General features: G+C 36.3%; 1 protein-coding gene across 2 annotated transcripts in view; it reads left to right on the forward strand.

The window, feature by feature from the left end:
• ISPD (Nucleotide-diphospho-sugar transferases superfamily protein) overlaps positions 1 to 19,622 on the forward strand; it is a 224,407-nt gene that overhangs the window by 151,093 nt on the left and 53,692 nt on the right. The window lies entirely within an intron of this gene.

Raw genomic sequence — 19,622 nt, forward strand, 5'->3', positions numbered from 1 at the left:
GATGTTTTGGTGAGAATGATTGTTTTGAAGGTTACAGGATAAAGACTCAAGAAAGAGGGGGAAGCATTACGAAATGAGGATATTCGGCATTGGGACTATCATGTGACCTAGTTATCAGGAAGGTCAAGTTGATCAAAAGACACCATGACAAGGTTGTTAAGCTTGACAATTAAGGTTTAAAGTGGAAAAGTTACATGGGCTATAAATAATATAAAATTGTAAAATTAAATAATAAAGAAAAAAAACTTACGTTTAAATTTCTAAACAACGATATCATTTAATATTATATTATTAGTTTGATTAACTTACAATCAAATATTGCATAGTGCCACTATGTATATACTTAATTATAAATTAACCAAAATAATAATAAAAGATTAACGTATATCTTCTTATCATTGTTCCAACGTATCTTACTTTCTAACCGATGGGGAGTTTCATGCATAATACAATCTTGTAATGACATGAGACGAACAACCGATTGATATCTTTATTTATACTGCCTTATCGTTTTGGGGGAAAACCTGTCTCTTCTTACTTCCTTTTCAGTCTCTCAGTTTATGTCTTCTGTACCCGTGCGGGAAAGAACAAAAAGTCTTGTCTGCATAACCGGATACACACGAACTCATTCACCCGACATTGTATGAAGCCATCCTTGCATGCTTCTGAGCCACGGATTCCAGAACCAGTTGAAGTTTACCCCACGCAGAAGCATACAATACACTGAAGATAAGTAAGGATGATCTGCATTTGTCCATATCTTGCACGCGAATTTCATCTCTATTCTGTTCTTTATTTTCTGAGTCGGGTTGGATGAATGTGAAGAGTAGAAGTATACAAATTGAGTCATAGTATCTCACATGTGCTTACCACCTTAGTAGAATATCACTGAGCATAGTAACTTGTTAGCAATAAAGCATGAAATGTCCTTGACAGTGGTGATAAGGAAATAATAAAAAACATTAGATCTTTCTTTCTTTTCCACATATATGTTTGAATTTTATCTCAATGTTTGCTTGTGATAGAACTGTATCAGAACCACCCAGGTCATAATTTGTGGAGATATGTTAAGAACTGATCCGTATCCATCCATCAAAACAGTAATAATAATCAAGTCTAGTACCCATAAAATTTGAGAAAGCCGAACCAAAAACTTATGATTAAGTGTAAGATTGAAATGGATTCAGGCATCAAGAATCATTGATCTGAAGATCTGTTGATGGTGAAAAGATGTAGATGAATCTGATACAAGAAAAATAAGGTAGATATCAGTAATTGTTAATAGATGAATAATTGTTAATAATCTAATAATCTATATAGCTCATGTAAATCCACTTGAAGAATTAATTGTCAAGCTGGGCGGTGGAGATCGGGTTATAAAACCCACCTCTGAAATCCCTGGCCAGGGTGATAAAAAGGGCATTCATGCCACAACAAATGATCGCGTTGTTGTCCTGATTCTTCAGCTATTCAAAAGTTGTTGGGACCTCAACCCACTTGAGTACTCCGATGACTGGATCGATGAACATCCCAAGTCCGACCTCAGGGTAGGGAGGGCTGTTCTATTCAATTAGAACTTGTGGGGATAAGTAAAAAGGTCCACGGTTGGGAGGTTAAGCCCACGTTAATGCTTCTCCTCTCACCAAAGTCAGAGCTTGGTCAATTAATTGGAAAAGTCTCTTAGGAAATCAGTACGTATCCGGTTTATTTAAGTTTCTTTATATATATATCTGTATGCATTTTTCTGAAAGATTTCTTCCATGCATTTAGTCGTTCCTTAATTTGAATTCTTTTAAGCATACTAGAGAAAATTTTAGAATAATTTGATACTCAGTAATTAAAATAGATTCAGAATCTTAGATATTTGTTTAGATATCTCATCAGATGTTAAATTCAGTGGATTTATAATTGTGGAATTAACCGTATGTTACACTTTGCGAGTCCCAAGTCCAATTCCTATCTTAAGCTGCAAAGTCGGTGGTGAATTTGAATCTTGAAGCTATGATATACATATTATTACAACACCTTGGAATATCAAAGCATGTTTCAAACACAAAATCTCGTACCAAGTGGATTTGTGAATACTTCAAACCATAGTTATAGGACTCAGACTTGTTTCTGACTCAAAGAGTCGAAATGCGACTTGGACTCGGACTCAACAAGGACTCTAAAAATTGAAAAAGCCATGAAATTCAAAGATTTTTAAGGATTTTAAGATTTTTTCATGAGTCTTTTAGTCAATTAATATCAAATACACAATAATTGAGATAAATAGAAGCTATTTAATACACACAGAATTTTGCATAGATCACATAAGTATAAAAACAAATTTCTGAAGGAAAAAAATTGAATAACACAATATAAAGTAATAAACATAGTGTCACTACAGTGTCAAATGTCTACAACATTCATGCATTACGAAATCCATGGTATCAAACGTTAAAATGATATATCAAAATAACTAGAGTGTAGAACAGTAGAAGACTAAGGCTCATAGTAGCTTATGTCCTCCTACAAATACGCCTAAGGTAAGTCATGGAAGAATATAGAGCTATCCTCTCTCCTTGTGTCATCGTCATCATCATCCTCACCCACATAATCCTCATCATCAGACTTAGATCCATCACTCCTATTCTCAAGGTCCTGCACTTCATGTCCTCGTAGTCTAGCCTCCTAGACTGCCATCGCTACTGCCTCAGCTTCTTGATCCACCTGATCAACCCACTCCACGTCTTCATCACTGAAGACAAGATCAACAATCTCTGTGGTCTACTCTGCATGTGGATCAACATCCTCTAATACAATCGATGATGTATTGGTGCCCAGGATCTGTTTATGGCGAAGGCGAAGGTTATAGTGAACAAAGACAAGATCATTCAATTTTTTCATTGCCGGCCTATTGCACTTCTTTGGGTTTATATGCTCAAATAGACTCCAATTATGTTCGCATCTTGATGCACTAGATGGTTGGCTCAAGATGTGAATCACAATCCTTGTAAATTTGGCACCTTAGTGCCAAACATCTCCCACCATGCATCTGAAACAAGAAAAATTTAAATCAATTCAATAACTTTGACTTTAACAAATTAAAATGGTAATAGAATTAGAAATTAGGATGTAGAATCAAAGATTTTTACAAGGCATCAATTCTGTTCTATTTTTTTTGTACAACTCCGTGCAAATAAGTCCCCTGAAGCTTTCTTAAACAACTCAATCTCACGGACTACAATTGTTGTAATTGTTGAATCAGGTGACATTCTCTCTACAACATCATAGAGGCCACTCAACATCTCATCATCAACTTTGAAATGTGGGCTGAATTGGTATGCTGGATTAAGGAAGAAGGTTGCTACATGTATACGTCTGTGAAGTAGATTGTGCCAACGTCTATCAATGACATCCCATATAGGCCCATACCTATCTCGATTCCTTGCAAAAAAAGAGTGAATGGCCTTCTTCACCCTATTCATGCCCTCATAAATGTAGCCCATTGAGGGCTTCTCTCCATCAACAGTTCGTAGGAGAACAACAAGCGGCTTTACAAACTGCAATCATTATGAAAGTTGGAAGATAAACAATCAGCTTTAAGTTTTTTCTTTGAAAAATGAACAACAATTTATAACATAATTTCATAAACAAAAAAAGTTGAAATGAGGACAAAAAGGAAAATTACCGTCACAATATCAATGATCGGTGTCTAAAATGAAGCTTCATCAAAAACACGATCTGCTGCATCAATCTCTGCAGTGGTATTTGGATATGATGATGCAATCTACTCCTCACTAACAAAAATGCATTTGAAACCTCCCTTTCAATCAAGCAAAGATTTCAATGTGAGAAAATTGGTTGCAAATCTAGTGACCCCTGGACGGGACAACTCCTTTTGGTCACTGTATTTCCTCATGAGGTTGAGGACTCATATATGATTATATATGTATTTGCATACACTACTTCCTTGCTCTATAATTGTTTTTATCTAAGAGAATTTACCAAGATCTTCTAACATGAGGTCAATGCAATGAGCGGCACAAGGGGTCCAAAATATGTGAGGGTGTCTCTCCATAAGAAGCTTTCCTGCAGCAACATAACTTGCTGCATTATCTGTAACTATTTGCACCACATTCTCCTCACCCACATACTTTATCACATACTTCATCCATTATCTCACAAAGATATTCAACATTCTTTGTTTTTCCTAAGGCATCGATTGATTTCAAAAAAATCGTGGCATCTGAAGAAAAAGAAAGAAATAAGTATAATGATCAATGATGAATCATAATTTATAAACTTAATCTCTTAAGTACAAGTTCTACTTCTAAATTTTTTATGTCTAAGTACAATTACTTGATGTGGAGACAAGAAAGTTAAGGAGTGTTCTACTCCTATCAGTCCAATCATCAGTCATAATGGTGCAACCCTTCGTCTTTTACACCTCATGCTGCTCCTTGATTGCATCTTCTACATCAGCCACCCGTTGGGTCAAAATAGGGCCTCCTAGCTTGTCAACACTAGGGGCTTTGAACCCTGGTCCACAAATAGTAACAGCATCGATTGCAATTTGCCAATAAGGGGACCTAAAACATATTAAGTAAAATTTAAAGTTAAACAAATTTGTATATTATAATTAAATTTGAAAACAAAATACAAATTAAAATAAACAAAATAAGCATATTATTGTCTCTTGAAAGTTGAAACTTGAAAGCAAGAGAAGTAAGACATAAATTTAAATTTAAATAAATAAGTACCTTGCTGCATCAAATGAAATGCTGTAGTAGACGGAGAAGTCTCCAAGTGCCAATTTTGCATAATCATGCTTCTCCTTGTTCCAACCCATGCTCTCAAGTGATGGTTGTGCACCTGGAGCCATGTGTGGAACAAACATGTAATCAAGTGTCGATCTTTGCTTATGAATGCGAGGCCCAATGGTCACACTCGTAGAAGTAGTAGTCTCCGTAGGTGGAGTAGGGGATAATGGAGAGCGAAAACTAGAAGATCCTTGTTGGGCTAGTTGTGCCATTTCTTCTTGTTGCTTCTTTTTTAATTAATTTTTCTCCATTTTTTCCTCTAGAAGAGTTTGCATGTCTCGCATAACATCTTGGGGTACATCTTTGTATTGTTTAGCTTCATGCCTAGGTATATGTGCTAGGGGTTACTTTAATCTATTTATTCCTCCCCCATTGTATACTACACCACAATGCCAACATGTAACAACTCCCTTTTTGTGGCCTGGGATGGCATGTTTCCACGCCCTATCCCTTGCTATTGCACTTGGGTTTGCATCAGGGTTAAATGTAGGCCTAGTTCCACTTCTAGAAGGCTCACCCTGAGGCATTATGCCACTGTGTTTGTTGTTGCAATATGAATAGATAAAAGTTAGCATCAAAACAAATGTAGATAGTAGATTCTGAATAGTAGATAGTAGAAGTAGAGACTAAACAAATGTAAACAAAATGGAATGTAAAAAATATGAATGTAAAAAATATTACAAAACAACACAAACAAATGCAACTTGTTGCTTACCTCTTCAAATTTGCACAAAGTCAAACAATGGAAATGCAAGTAAGTTTGTAGAAGCCTCCTCCAAATGCTTCCTTAAGCTCCTCTCAATGCTTAAGTGCAAGCTACAAAGTTGCACAAACCATCAACAATCGATATGGGAGAGTCAACCAGTTTGCTGATTTTTCTCTCAAAACCGCAATACTCTTCTCTAACTCTTTCATCTCTATCACAAGCATAAGCAAATGGTGGAATGACCTTTTTAGGTCAAATAGATGTTATAACAACTGGAAAAATGCAACTTAAATCATTGATTTTTTAATTTTTTGCACTTTAATGTCGATGCCGTTGGCGAGAGTCCTGGGCTTAGGACTCGGTGAGTTCACGTGGACTTTGCCAAGAGTCAATCGAGTTCGAGTCTAGAGGCCAATTGCCCGGAAAGTGCGCCTCTGCCTTGGACTCGTAGAGTTCTGGTTAGACTTGCAGAGTCCCAGAACATTGCTTCAAGTTTTCAAAGAAGTGTTTTAACAAAAATTGTTTTATTGTGACTTTGAATAACAGAGTTGTTATCGCTCAAAGTGCACCCTAATTGCCAAGTTACAAAACTTGACCTTCTGGAGAAACATGGAAACACTTCTGAGTAGCGGGGTTCTCAAAATTGGAGTAAATTTTCAAATTCTAGGCTAGCTCCTATAAGTTACTTCACCTAAAGTCTCAAGACTTTAACTTTTCGAGGAAAAGGCATAGAAGGATAATAGAATTGATATCTAAAACCTATGGTGATGCACCAAATTGTATCTTTGATCCTAACAGATAATTGACACTTAAACAACCCAGTAACATGATCTTTGCATAAACAATTTATAAGAAAGCTGAATAAGCTCAAGCCTTAAGAGGAGAAGATCCTATTTCATAATTTGAGACTAATTCTTATGACCGACACAACTCACGACCTACAAAGGACTATGTATCTTCATGGCTAAAGTCACCAACATGCAATGCAACTCCAAGGACAAAGAACATCACAAGAAAGACCCTACTTTAGAATCAATGCTTGAGGTGAATCCCATTCACTAGGATTCGCTCCATGTTGCCATCCAAACTTGACAGCTGAAAAGTACTGTGTTGTTTACATTCTGAAACAATATAGGGCACACTCTATAGTGTGTCAGACTTAGAGTGTTTTCCAGGCTTGCTTTTAAGTGCATCCCATTTCATCACTATGTCGCCCTGCCGGAACACTCTCGAAGATGCCGTCTTGTCAAAAGAGCTCTTCATCTATGCTTGAAGCTCTATGCTTCTCAAGGCTTCAGTCGTAGTCTCTTCCAGCTCAAAAAGTTGAGCCAACCTTATAGTCATTTGTTCTTCATCTAACATATCAAGCTAGTCAGCCAAGTCTAGTGTTGGAAACTCAAGAGATATAGGTAACTGGTTCTCTTTTCCATAAACAAGTCTGAATTGTGACCACCTAGTTGACCTTTTCTGAGTAATTTGACCATCTTAGAAGCTGATTTCAAGTTTCAACTGCATATGCCATGTTCTCTAGTTACCTTTCATAGTCTTTTTAATAGTTCTGATCACATTCTTATTTGTAGATTCTTCTTGGCCATTGCCTTCTGAATACTAATTTGAAGATGTATTAAAATAAATCCCATTTTTTACAGCCCAATAAAAAAATATTTAAATCTGTAAAAGCTAAAGCATTATCAAAGATAATGGATTCAAGAACTACAAATCTGAAAACCAACTCATCTTAAAAATTTAAGACAGCGCTCTCATTAGCTTCTTTGAGTGCTACTACCTTGGCCCACTTAGTGAAATAGTCCGTAGCTATTAGTATCCATTTGTGACTAGCACTGGATGGGGTTTTATAACTCCAATAAACTCCAGCTCCATCTCATAAAGGTTGCTCAACTTGAATAGGCTGCAAGGGTGAAGATGCCATTTTCTCTTTGCCAACAAATAGTGCACATTCTTACCCATTAGTGCATATCCTTGAATAGACTAGCCTCCCTTCATCACCTTGAAAGCTGTTGCTCTAGGTGAATAGTGACCTCCTGCTGACCCCTCATGAAATTCCTACAAAACCTTTTCAACTTGATTGGCTTCAAGGCATCTCAAGAGAATGCCATTAAGTCTTTTCTAAACAAAAAACCATTAAAAAGGACAAAAGGTATTGATTGCAAGCTGAAATACCTTCTTTTGGCCTTATCTAAACCTTGTCTACATTCATTAGTCTGCAGAAAATGAATCATTTGCTACACCCAATTAGTGGCAGGAACTCAAATTGCTTGTTCTTCATCTTGTAAAACCAGAATAGCCTCTTGCCCATGTGTTTCTTTGCTGCTTATAGTGTTAGCAAGCTGCTCACACAACCCTTTTCCTCTGATTAATTTGGTAACTTTAATTTCCACATCATATTCCATTGCCTTTGTTATCCAACCAACTGTTATATCACTTAAGTCCTTACTTGAAGGAATTCCTTAATGCTTGGATGAGAAACCATTAGAATAACTCTTTTATTAGACAATATGTGCTTAAATTTCTTCAATCTCCTTATAGCATAAAGCACATGCTTTTCTACAAAAGAGTACCTTAGCTCATTATCTTTAAGTCCTTGGCTGAAAAATGCCATAGGCTGTTCTAGACCTTCATTATTGTGCTGTACCAACATTGTTGAGATAGAATCAATTTCCCCATAGGCATATAAAACAAATTCCTTAGAAAGATCAGGATTTATAAGTGTAGTTTCTGCTGCAAGTCCCTCTTTAATGAGCTCTAAACTCCTCTTTCCCTCTTTAATCTAGCCGAAAGACATATTTTTCCTCAACGTAGCAGTTACTGGACTCAATAAATCTGCAATGTCAGGGATAAAACTCCTAACAAAATTTATTCTACCAATGAAACTCTGCAAACCTTTCTTGTGTGCTGGCAAAGGAAGGGTTAGAATTGTTGTGATTCTTTCAAGATCAATGGTGACACCCTGTTTTGAAACAATATAACCAAACAATTTGCCTTCATGAATAACAAAAACACATTTTTTGGGGTTTAGAGATATCCTAAGCTCTTTGCATCTTTCAAAAACCTATCTTAAGTGCTTTAAGCGATCTTTTTATTCATTGGAAGAAATGGTAATGTCATCTATGTACACCAAGACAATTTTATAAATTTATACATTAAGTTATGAAAAACCATGTCAATGGCCTTCTGAAAAGTTGCCCCAACATTGGACAAACCAAAGGACATCTTTTTTATATGCTATGGTACACCATTTAGTGGTCAAAGCTGATTTAAACTGGTTTTCTTCCTTCACTAAAATCTGATTATAACCAGAATAGCCATCTAGCAAAGACAATCTCTCATATCTCGAAACTACTTGAAGGATCTGCTACATAGAAAATAGATTCAAGAGTAACCAAACCCTTTGGTAAATTGTTGTTTCTCAACTAAATGATTTGGTCATCATATTGATGCTGAAACTTCATTTGGTTAGCATGTGAGACTTCAGCTTCTATTATGAAATTGACTATGTGGTGGTCATTCTCAGATATTTGTCCACGTGTCCTATTATCAGGTACAACAGGTCTAACAACCACTTTAACATGCTGATTAGTTTTATTATTGGTGATTTGTTTTGGAATGTCAGATTTAGCACCATGGCAGCCAACCTATCAGTATGCTTATTCTGAATTCTTGGTATGGAAATCAAATTAAATGCATCAAAACCATCAAGACTATCCCATACCGTATGCTTGTAAGACTTGAGCAACTCTTGCTTGGTAATGTTAAGGTGTCTTACCTTTCTGACTATTAATTCACTGTTACCATAAACTTTCAAATAATTGATTCTCTTCCTTCTTGCCCATTCCAATCCATGGAGTAGGGTTACATATTTTGCATTATTATTGGAACAGTTGAAACAAAACCAAAAAACATTTCATTGTTTGGGGAAATAAACGTGCAACCTCCACCAGCCATAACTTTGTTCCCTGCATCGTTAGAAATCAACTCTCATACTTCACTACCTTGCTTCCCAAATTGTTGTGCTGCACTTTTTCCTAGGTTGGGCATGAATTAATCTATCTCATGCATCAAATGCATGCCTAAACCAGCGTGTGCCAAATGCTCACACAGGTCCTCGACCTGAATTTGAGCAACCCAATCATCAAGGAGAATATTTGGAATATCGTTGTTTGAGTGTCACCCTCTTGAATCATAGGTTGTTCCTCTTGATCATTTGCCAACAAGTTGGCATTAATAGGACTTGAGGAGTATGGTTCAACATGATTTTGACTATAGTTTCAAACTTGACGGTAACTTTGGTGCCATACCTGGTTCTAAACAGCATGAGACCAATCCGAAGACAAATAACTCCTGATCTTGACAAAATCCCTTGATAAACATATAGTAAAGTAAGGAGGTAACTCAATGATAAAGATATCTTGTGGGATGCAGAAATTTGGGCAATCTTGTAGGGTTAAATCGAGTTTTGTAATGACTCCTATGGTATTGATAGCAGCACCTTCTAACTGCATTACTCCCTTTTCAAGAGGCTTATACTTAATACCAAGCCTATCTATAATCTGTTTAGGCATAACCAAGCTACTAGCACCTGACTCAATCATGCAGTTGTGGATTAGGTGGTCTCTTATGATTAAAGATACATGAAAAGGTGAGGGTTTAATTGTTGAAACTTGCTGGTTTTTTCATTTACATCAATGTTAGTCACGACGACCTTGGGCTTTTCCTTGTTAGGCTGATTAGAAACACTTAAGTCTGATAGGGCTGACTACAAAAGTTCCTTTTGACCTGGAATACTCAAAGAATGCCACATGGACATGGATACATTTACTTTCTTCAGACTGTCGAGAATGTTAAAAGGAGGAAAACTAACTTTAGACTAAGCCTTAGTAGCAAAATTCACACCATCAACTGAAGCTAGTTGTATTCGTTGTACCAGAATTGCAGGCTTTTCTTTGTTTGTTGAAGACTTCGCCTTTGGAAAAATTAGTATCCTTCCAGTATTAAATGGACCACCAATTCCCAAATCATATTGCTCTCTTTTTACTTCTTGTGTTGTCTACAAAAAATGTACTAGTCTGTTTCACACCACAAAAATCTTCATATTGCCAATTCATAACCGTTGCCTCTGGCTGTTGTTCTTCTTGCTGTTGCTTAGAGGCATCATCAGAGGCACTTGCCTGCAAACATGGTCTATTTTGAACCATCAAAGCCTAGTTGATGATACCATTTGTACAAGCATTCTATTTATGTGGCTGATTACAAGAGAAACACCATTCATAATCTCGTGCTAGACTCTTTCAAAGAGCTAGCAGTGTTGGGGTTATAATGTTGATATGACCAGGTGTTAAAATTTTTTCTTTGACCTTGGTAATTGGGCTGATATGGTGGTCTATTATTCTGATTTTTCTGATAAGGGGGTTGGTAAGGCCTATAAAATTAGTATCCTTCCAGTATTAAATGGACCACCAATTCCCAAATCATATTGCTCTCTTTTTACTTCTTGTGTTGTCTACAAAAAATATACTAGTATGTTTCACACCACAAAAATCTTCATATTTCCAATTCATAAGTGTTGCCTCTGGTTGTTGTTCTTCTTGCTGTTGCTTAGAGGCTTCATCAGAGGCACTTGCCTGCAAACATGGTCTATTTTGAACCATCAAAGCCTGGTTGATGATACTATTTGTATAAGCATTCTATTTATGTGGCTGATTACAAGGGAAACACCATTCATAATCTTGTGCTAGACTCTTTCAAAGAGCTAGCAGTGTTGGGGTTATAATGTTGATATGACCAGGTGTTAGAATTTTGTCTTTGACCTTGGTAATTGGGCTGATATGGTGGTCTATTATTCTGATTTTTCTGATAAAGGGTTTGGTAAGGCCTATGACCTTGATTTTGCTGCTTTTTCATGTTCACAATTTCATTATCAAATGTTTGTAAGATACCCTTAATCTCTTGTAAATCCATAGATTGAGCTAGAGGGGTATTTGCATGGCTATTGGCCTGAGTATTAGGTGATGGTAATGCTAGTGCAGCTGGAGTAATAACTAAAGGAGTTGCTTGCAAAGGTATTAGTGATTTAACTATAGTTGCTATTGGAAAAATTGGCAGAGGAGGCCTTGGGGCAATCTGACCAGCTTGTATGAGATTGTTCTTTGCTCTAATACCTACATCATAAGCATATGGGATTGTCAAAGCTCCAATAGATTGCATCATTATAGATATGTTGCTATTGAAAGCTCCCAAATAATATTAAAAAGTATGATCAGCAGTGGGTCTTACTGTTTAAGGGAATCCTCTCCCAGGTCTTTTAGAAATGAAATTTGAAATCTGAGATCAGCAAATGAGGAGCTCTCTTGATTGTAGATAGCTGCTCCGCGAAAGACAAATGATCTGATTTGTCTTTGAAAAATCTGCAAAGATCAGCTCCTGTTTGGTCCCAAACAATGTAGAATTCACTCTTCCCTCTAAAACACTACAAAGCTTTCCCTTTCGAGGATGCAGCTAACAGCCTTACTACAACATTATCTCCTGTGACATGATGTAATGCACAGAGATAAGCCACATCTTTTATGTGCTCAGTTGGGGTGGTTTGATCCTTACTTGTGAAATATGGTAAAATCTTCAGTACAGCCACAAGAATAACATCATGTTGCACCATATTCACTAGGCTGCCTTGATTGAATGACACAAAAGGCTGATTTCTTTGTAGTGCCATAGGATTTCAAGAAGTTTGACATCTTGTGGCAGTAAAAATTGAAACAGCTATATGAGGAGCAGCAGTAATAATAGGAACACATGTATTAAGTCTCGCTACAATAGGGGTAGACTTAGCTCTCCTCTAAACAAGGGGTTTCTATGGCTTTTCAACCAACCTTCCTCTTCTCTTAGGTGGAGATAGTTGTAGATATTTGAAAGCTGAAGAGTTGCTCCTTGTTTCCACTCTTCTCATTAGCTTTAATATGCTAGTTTTTGTTAAGATTAACCACAGATAGAAATAACAATTACATGCAAATATAACTAATATCTGAAAATAAGAAATCGCACAAAAGAGAACACAAGACACAAAGATTTAACATGGTCCACCCAATCCAATAGAAAAATAGCAGCCGATGCCCTTTACAATAATAAATTCATTTGACCTTTCAAGGGTGTTGCCCATTGACCTTGTCTTCCATGCTACCTTTGGAATGGGGACTTGGATTTCCATTTGAATTTTGATTTTTGAATGGTACTATTGGATATGTAATATGTTACTATGTTGAATGTTCAATGGTTCTAATTTATGTTGTAATTTTGTAATGTACAAGTGTTTTATTTTGGTATGTTCTACTGAAACATCATTTCATAACAAGCATTTCAAGTTCTATATGTATACTATAAAACACCCCTCTCTACCACTTCCTCCCCTTGCTACCATCCCCTGGCTGTCCCCCTACCGTCTCGAAAATAAGGACCATTTTCCCCCCATTCCAGAAACTCGTCCTAACTTTTTGCCATCCTAACGTACTCAGTACTGGTGTTACATTGGGAAATAATTAACCTCTGAGTTTGATTAGGCTCCACATCACAACAGTCTCCCACTTGGAGATTGATCAAACTCCACACCAATAACCTCCCACTTGGAGATTGATCATAGCACCGCTGAACCTGTAACTCCTAGAATGTAAAATTATCCCGGACTTTGTTGTTCTTTCATTCTGTTAAGTCTATAAGACCACTCAAAGATGAAGAGTAGTTTAGCTTCTCCCTTGTCACTGCCTTGTTTACTGGATTATCATCTGTATGTATCTTCTCCAGCTTTAACTGTTCATCCAAAACTGATCGAATGAAATGGTATCACAAGTCTATGTGCTTGGTTTTTGAATGGAGAGCAAAATTCTTCGCAAGATGAATGACACTTTGACTACCTGTAAACAAATAATTGTCCATCTGTGGGTGCCCCAACTCTTCCATGAAGAATTGAAGCCATATCATCTTCTTGGCTGCCTCGTAGTAGAAACATACACCGCCTTTGTAGTCGATAAAGCATTAACCTTTCGCCTAGTATCAATATCCCTTGCCAAATCCGAGTCAACATAGCCCTGTAAATTAGTAGTAGATCCCCCAAAATGTAAATACTTACTGGATATTCCTCTCAAATACTTGAAAATCCATTTAACTGTGTTCCAATGCTCAATTTCAAGATGACTCATATACTTGCTAACAACTCCTACTGCATGTGCAATATTTGGCCTAGTACATAACATGACATACATTCAGCTCCCTACAGTTGAAGCATAAGGTACCTTCGACATTTTAGTCTCCTCTTTTTGTGTCTTTGGGCACATCACCTTAGTCAATTTCAAATGACCAGGCAAAGGTGTGCTGACAGCTTTGGCATTCTCCATAAAGAAACGTTGCAACACCTTCTCAATATAATCAGCTTGAGATAATGTCAATTTTTTGTTTTTCCTATCTCTACAAATTTTCATACCAAGGATTTGTTTTGCCGCCCCCAAATCCTTCATAGCAAATCAATTTGTTAATTGTTCTTCTAACCCCTTGATGCGATCCATGTTAGACCTTGCTGCTAGCATATCATCAACACATCAGCATAAAATTATGTAGCTATCATAATCCAACCTCTTAAAATAAACACAGTGATTTGAATGACACCCAATGTATCCATGCTCATGCATAAAATTGTCAAATTTAAGATACCGTTGCCAAGGTGCTTGCTTCAAGCCATATAAACTTTTCTTTTATCTATACACAAAATTTCCATTACTTTTGACCTCAAATCCTTGTGGCTGTACCATATTATTCATCCAAATCACCATGAAGAAATTTGTTTTAACATCAAACTGTTCCAAATGCAAATCTTCAGTAGCCACAATACTTCAAACATTTTAACAACCGGAGAAAATATCTAATCAAAACCAATTCCTTTTTTCTGTGCAAATCCTTTTACAACTAACCCGACTTTAAATTTTTTCTTGCTTCCATCCTCTTCTTTCAGCCTATAAATCCATTTATTTTGCAAAGCCCTTTTACCTATAGGCAACTTGCATAAATCCCAAGTTTGATTTTTTCAGTAATGAGTCCATTTCTTCTTTAATTGTAGACTCCCATTGAATCTTTGTATCCACCTGCACAACTCTATTATAACATTTAGGCTCCACCATCATCTGTTAATAAAATAGAATAGAAAGAGGAAGAAAATCTCTTTGGAGGTCTACTTAGCCTTATTGACTGTCTAACATTCACTGGGATGTGTGGTATTTGTTGTTGTAGAGCATGAGGGACTACTTGAACATCATCCTTTTGAGTATCATCCAACGCTACATAATCATTTTCTTTCTTCTCATGCTGCTGCAGCAAATCTTTGTACAACACTTTTGATTGAATATGACATCCCCATTTTTTACAATTATAAGATTTTCAAAATCCCAAAGTCTATTAGCAAATTCATTAATGCCATATCCAACAAATATACACTTCTTAGATTTAGCTTCCAGCTTAATTCTATTTTCAGAATCTATATGTGCAAATGCTTCACAACCGAAGGTTATGAGAAAATAATAACTCATTTTCGTACCAATCCATGCAACCTTTGGAATACCGCAGCCCAAAGGAGTAAATGTGACTCAACCCACATGTTTAAGGGCAGCCTAGCATGCAACTTCATGTTCCTTGCACACTGCATTATTGTCTTGTTCATGCATTCAACCACTCCATGTTCTTGTGGAGGCCTTGGAATAGTTTTCTGTGTATAAATACCATTAGAGGAACAATAATCTTCAAATTAGATGTTGCAATATTTACCACCATTATCAAATTTGAAACATTTTAGCTTTTTGCCAGTCTCATTTTCAGCCAAGCATTTTCATTTCTTGAAAGTTTGAAATACATCAGATTTTTGTCTAAGAAAAGAAACTCATACTTTTTTAGTTGCATCATCAATAAATGTGACATAACAATGAGCGCCACCAAGGGAAGATACTTGAGCTGGTCCCCATACATCTGTATGCACAAGCTCTAATTCTCATTTTTCTTTTCCTTCCCACTTTTCACAAAACTAACTCTCTTTTGTTTTCCATAAATACAACTTTCACTGAAATCCATATTGACACATTTCAGACCCAGTAAAATATTCTCTGAATGAAGTAATTTCATATCTTTCTCACTCATGTGCCCAAGTTTGTTGTGCCATAGTGCTATATCAGAATCTACAACAATTGTTTGTTCTCGTTGCTCAGCAGTAGCAATTGTTCTTAAACTTTCATTTTTCATTGAAACAATTGGAGTAGAAGGAACAATATGACCTGTACAAAGATATAAGGTGCCTACTTTCACACCTTTCGCTACTACAAGGGAACCTTTTGAAACCGTCAAATTTTTATCATTAAAAGTAATGATGCAAACCTCATCACCCAATTGCTCTGCTGAAATTGAATTCCTACTCAGCCTTGGAACATGTCCTACCTCTTGTAGTAGCGAATGATTCCCATTCTGCAACTTAATCTTAATTCTACCATTTCCAACAATTTGATAGAGTTCATTATTCCCCAAATAAACAATCCCAAAATCTCCTTGGACATAATCAAGAAAATAACCTTTATGGGGAGTAGCATGAAATGAAGCCCCTGAATCTAAAACCCATGAATTATCAATACTTTCTAAAGAAAGATCCTCTTCGGATTTGTTACTAACCACATTTGCCTCCTTGTTTCCATCTTGTTTGTCTCCTTCATTGTTCTTTAGAGTCCAACAATCTTTCTTCTTATGCCCCAGTTTTCCACAGTATCAACAATCTCTTGGTCCTTTGGATTGTGACCTCTTTCCCTTTGACTTTCCTCTTGATTTTCCACGATTTTCATAATTGTTTCCTCTCTCATTCGTTTTGCCTCTTCTTTGTGTGTTCAAAACTCTTCCTAATGTAGATCCACTTGAGGTTTTCCTATGAGTTTCCTCACTCAGAATAACATCAATCACATCATCAAATTTTAGGGTATTAGATCTAGAAACAAAATTACTCACAGCCATTACCAAGAAATTCCATCTTTCAGGCAAAGAACACAAAATCGAGAGAGCCCTAATTTCTTCATCAAAATTAACATTTATAAAAGATAATCGACTGGTAACCGTATTAAACTCATTTAAATGATCTGCAACAAATTGAACTTTTGTCATCTTCATATTAAATAAACCCTTCATGAGAAATACCTTATTTGATTGAGAGGGCTTTTCAAACAACCTTGCTAGGGTTTGCATCAACTCTTCAGCCGTCTTTTCTTTTGTAATATTAAATGCCATGGATTGTGCCAAGCATAATCGAATAGTTCCAAGTGTCTTTCTATCCAAAATATCCCAGTCCTCATTTGTCATTGCGGTCGGTTTCTTGGGTTTTCCTTCCAATGGCCGTCATAAATCCTTCCAATAAAGATAGTCCTCCATTTGCATTTTCCATGATTGAAAGTTCTACCCATTAAACTTCTCAATCTTCAGCTTACCCTCATCTGCCATCACTCCCACTAAACTGTGAGACCTTCCTGCAGAAGATAGCTTAAAAAAACGATGACACCTCACTTTGACACCACTTGTTAGGATTAATCATGGATAGAAATAACAATTTCATGCAAATATAACCAATATCGAAAAATAATAAATTACATAAAAGAGAACACAAAACACAAGGATTTAATGTGGTTACAATATTTTTATCATCTAGTGATTAAACCTGATTACAATCTGCAATCTCTTACAACTCAATGCTATTGCAAGAAGCTACAATCTCATCATACATTATGAAATCCCTAACCGCAAGCCATTGTATACAAGTTTTTAATAGCTTTGCCCCAGGACTTCGCAAGGGGTGCTGCCCCTTGACTTTGTCTTGGGGGATCTGCCCCCAAACTCCCATAATAAAATGTAGAGGGAAACCGTGCTGAATATAGTGGGGAAAAAGTTGACCTCCTAGTTTGATTAGGCTCCACATCACAATAGTTTTGGACTTTCCAAAGCTCAAAGTCGCCAAGTGTGTAACTTTTGTTATGGCTTTTCAATCAACCTCCCTCTTCTCTTAGGTGGAGATAGCTGTGACACTTGAAATATAAAGAGCCGCTCCTTGTTTCCACTCTTCTCATAAGCTTTTATATGTTGGTTTGCACTTTCCAAAGCTCAGAGTTGCCAATTGTGTAACTTTTACAAAACAATATATTGTTGTTCACACTAACAATAGCAAAAATATTGTAAAAAGGGATTGAAAATCAATCACTAGTCCCATTGGGCATGCCAATAACTGTTCTCTCAGAAGTGGACCCCAATTGCCAAGTTATAGAATTTGACTTTCTAAAGAAACATGGGAACACTTTTGGGCAGTGGCTTTCCCAAAATTGGATTAAATCTCTGAATTCTACACCAATTCCCATAAGATACTTAGCCGATAGTCTCAAAACTTAACTTTTTGAGTAAAAGGGATAGATGGATAATTTAATTGAAATATAAAACCTATGGTGATGCACCAAATTGTATCTTTGAGCCTTAGCATATAACGAACACAAAATAGAAAACTGTAATACAAGAACGTTAGTACACAACCCAATAACATGATCTTTGCATAAACAATTTATAAGAAGGCTGAATAAGCTCAACCTTAAGAGGGGAAGATCCTTTCTCATACTATAGGACTGATTCTAATGACCAACACAACTCCACCTGCAAAGAACTGTGTATCTTCCAGCATAAAGGCTCTAACATGCAATACAACTCCAAGGACAAAGAACATCATAAGAACTTGTATCAACAACAAGGACACATGATATTAGAAAAAAAACTTAGAAGGTCCAAGCTACATATTTTTGTCCAAAGGTGTTACAAATCTGCATATCTCAAAATGAGTGAGAAGAAGTCCCAAATCTGTCGTACAAATGAGCTCTCAGTCCATCCTTATAGCTTCAATCTAGCTGTACTTAGGAGAGCACTAACTCCTTGGTCGGATTCAGTTAATCAGACCACTCAAAGCAGTTAAAAAAGGTGAATTAGTGGCCCAACAGTCATGCCTTAGCAACTTTATCATAATGGCTACCCATTAATGCTTATTTATCTATAAAGAAGCCTTGTAAAGGCAAAAGTCTGAACAGAAAAACCCACCCAGATCTCATACCCATCACCTTAGCACTTGGCAAAATCATATATGTTTGTCTTATCCCTTTTACAACTCATGAAAGAAAAACTCTGCGAGAAAGGCAAAACTCCACCCAGCTCATCCTTATCCCAATGACAGAAACACCCTTTCTACATCTATAAATCACAGAAGCTTACTAATTGAGTTTGTAGGTGAAAATATTATAACAAGAACAATCCTTAAAAAACAATCCACTCAACAATAAAAATGTTCAAACCATTAATAACTCTTTGACAAGCAATGCACAAATTTTTCTTAGCACAAGATTGTTCATTTTATTTCCACATAATTGCTAGAGGAAGCTTTAAACTAGGAATTGAATGCCGCCACTGTAAAAGATTAGTTTCTCTCACTGATTTCATATACATTCAACATGGAACTAAGCCCGGGTAACATCCTAGGCACTATGAACTTGTTTGCTGCATGGTATTAACTTTGGGAAGATTATAAATTTTCTTCACCACAATGAAGCCCATTTTTTAGCACATTGGTAGTACAACTCAAAATAATGTAGTTATTTAAGTGCAATTCAAATTGTTAATTGTGTGTTACTATTGATGATAAATACTTGTCATTCTTTGTGTGGTATAGACACAATTACATTTGGACTACACTTTCTGCGATTCTTCAAATGCAATGCTTCACTATAAAATTATGGACTGCTAAATTTGCATTTTTAAACCATAACATTTCTGAGTTTGCTGGCTCATAAGTTAAATATGGAAACATTTAACATTAGAACTAATTTTAATAGGATCATCTTTTCAACCAGAACTACAGAACATTCTGGTACCAAATTGAGAATGGTACAGAAAACACAGATAATTATTTCATCAAGTTACCTTGTACAGTGATGTGCCTTGGCTTATAAAACATATGGTTTCTGACACAAAACTTGTCCACCCAAGTAACCAACTTAACCAATACTTTCTTT

Source organism: Cupressus sempervirens, chromosome 3 (genome assembly GCF_028749045.1).
Source record: "Cupressus sempervirens isolate cs-2001-9-10 chromosome 3, ASM2874904v1, whole genome shotgun sequence".
NCBI lineage: Eukaryota > Viridiplantae > Streptophyta > Pinopsida > Cupressales > Cupressaceae > Cupressus > Cupressus sempervirens.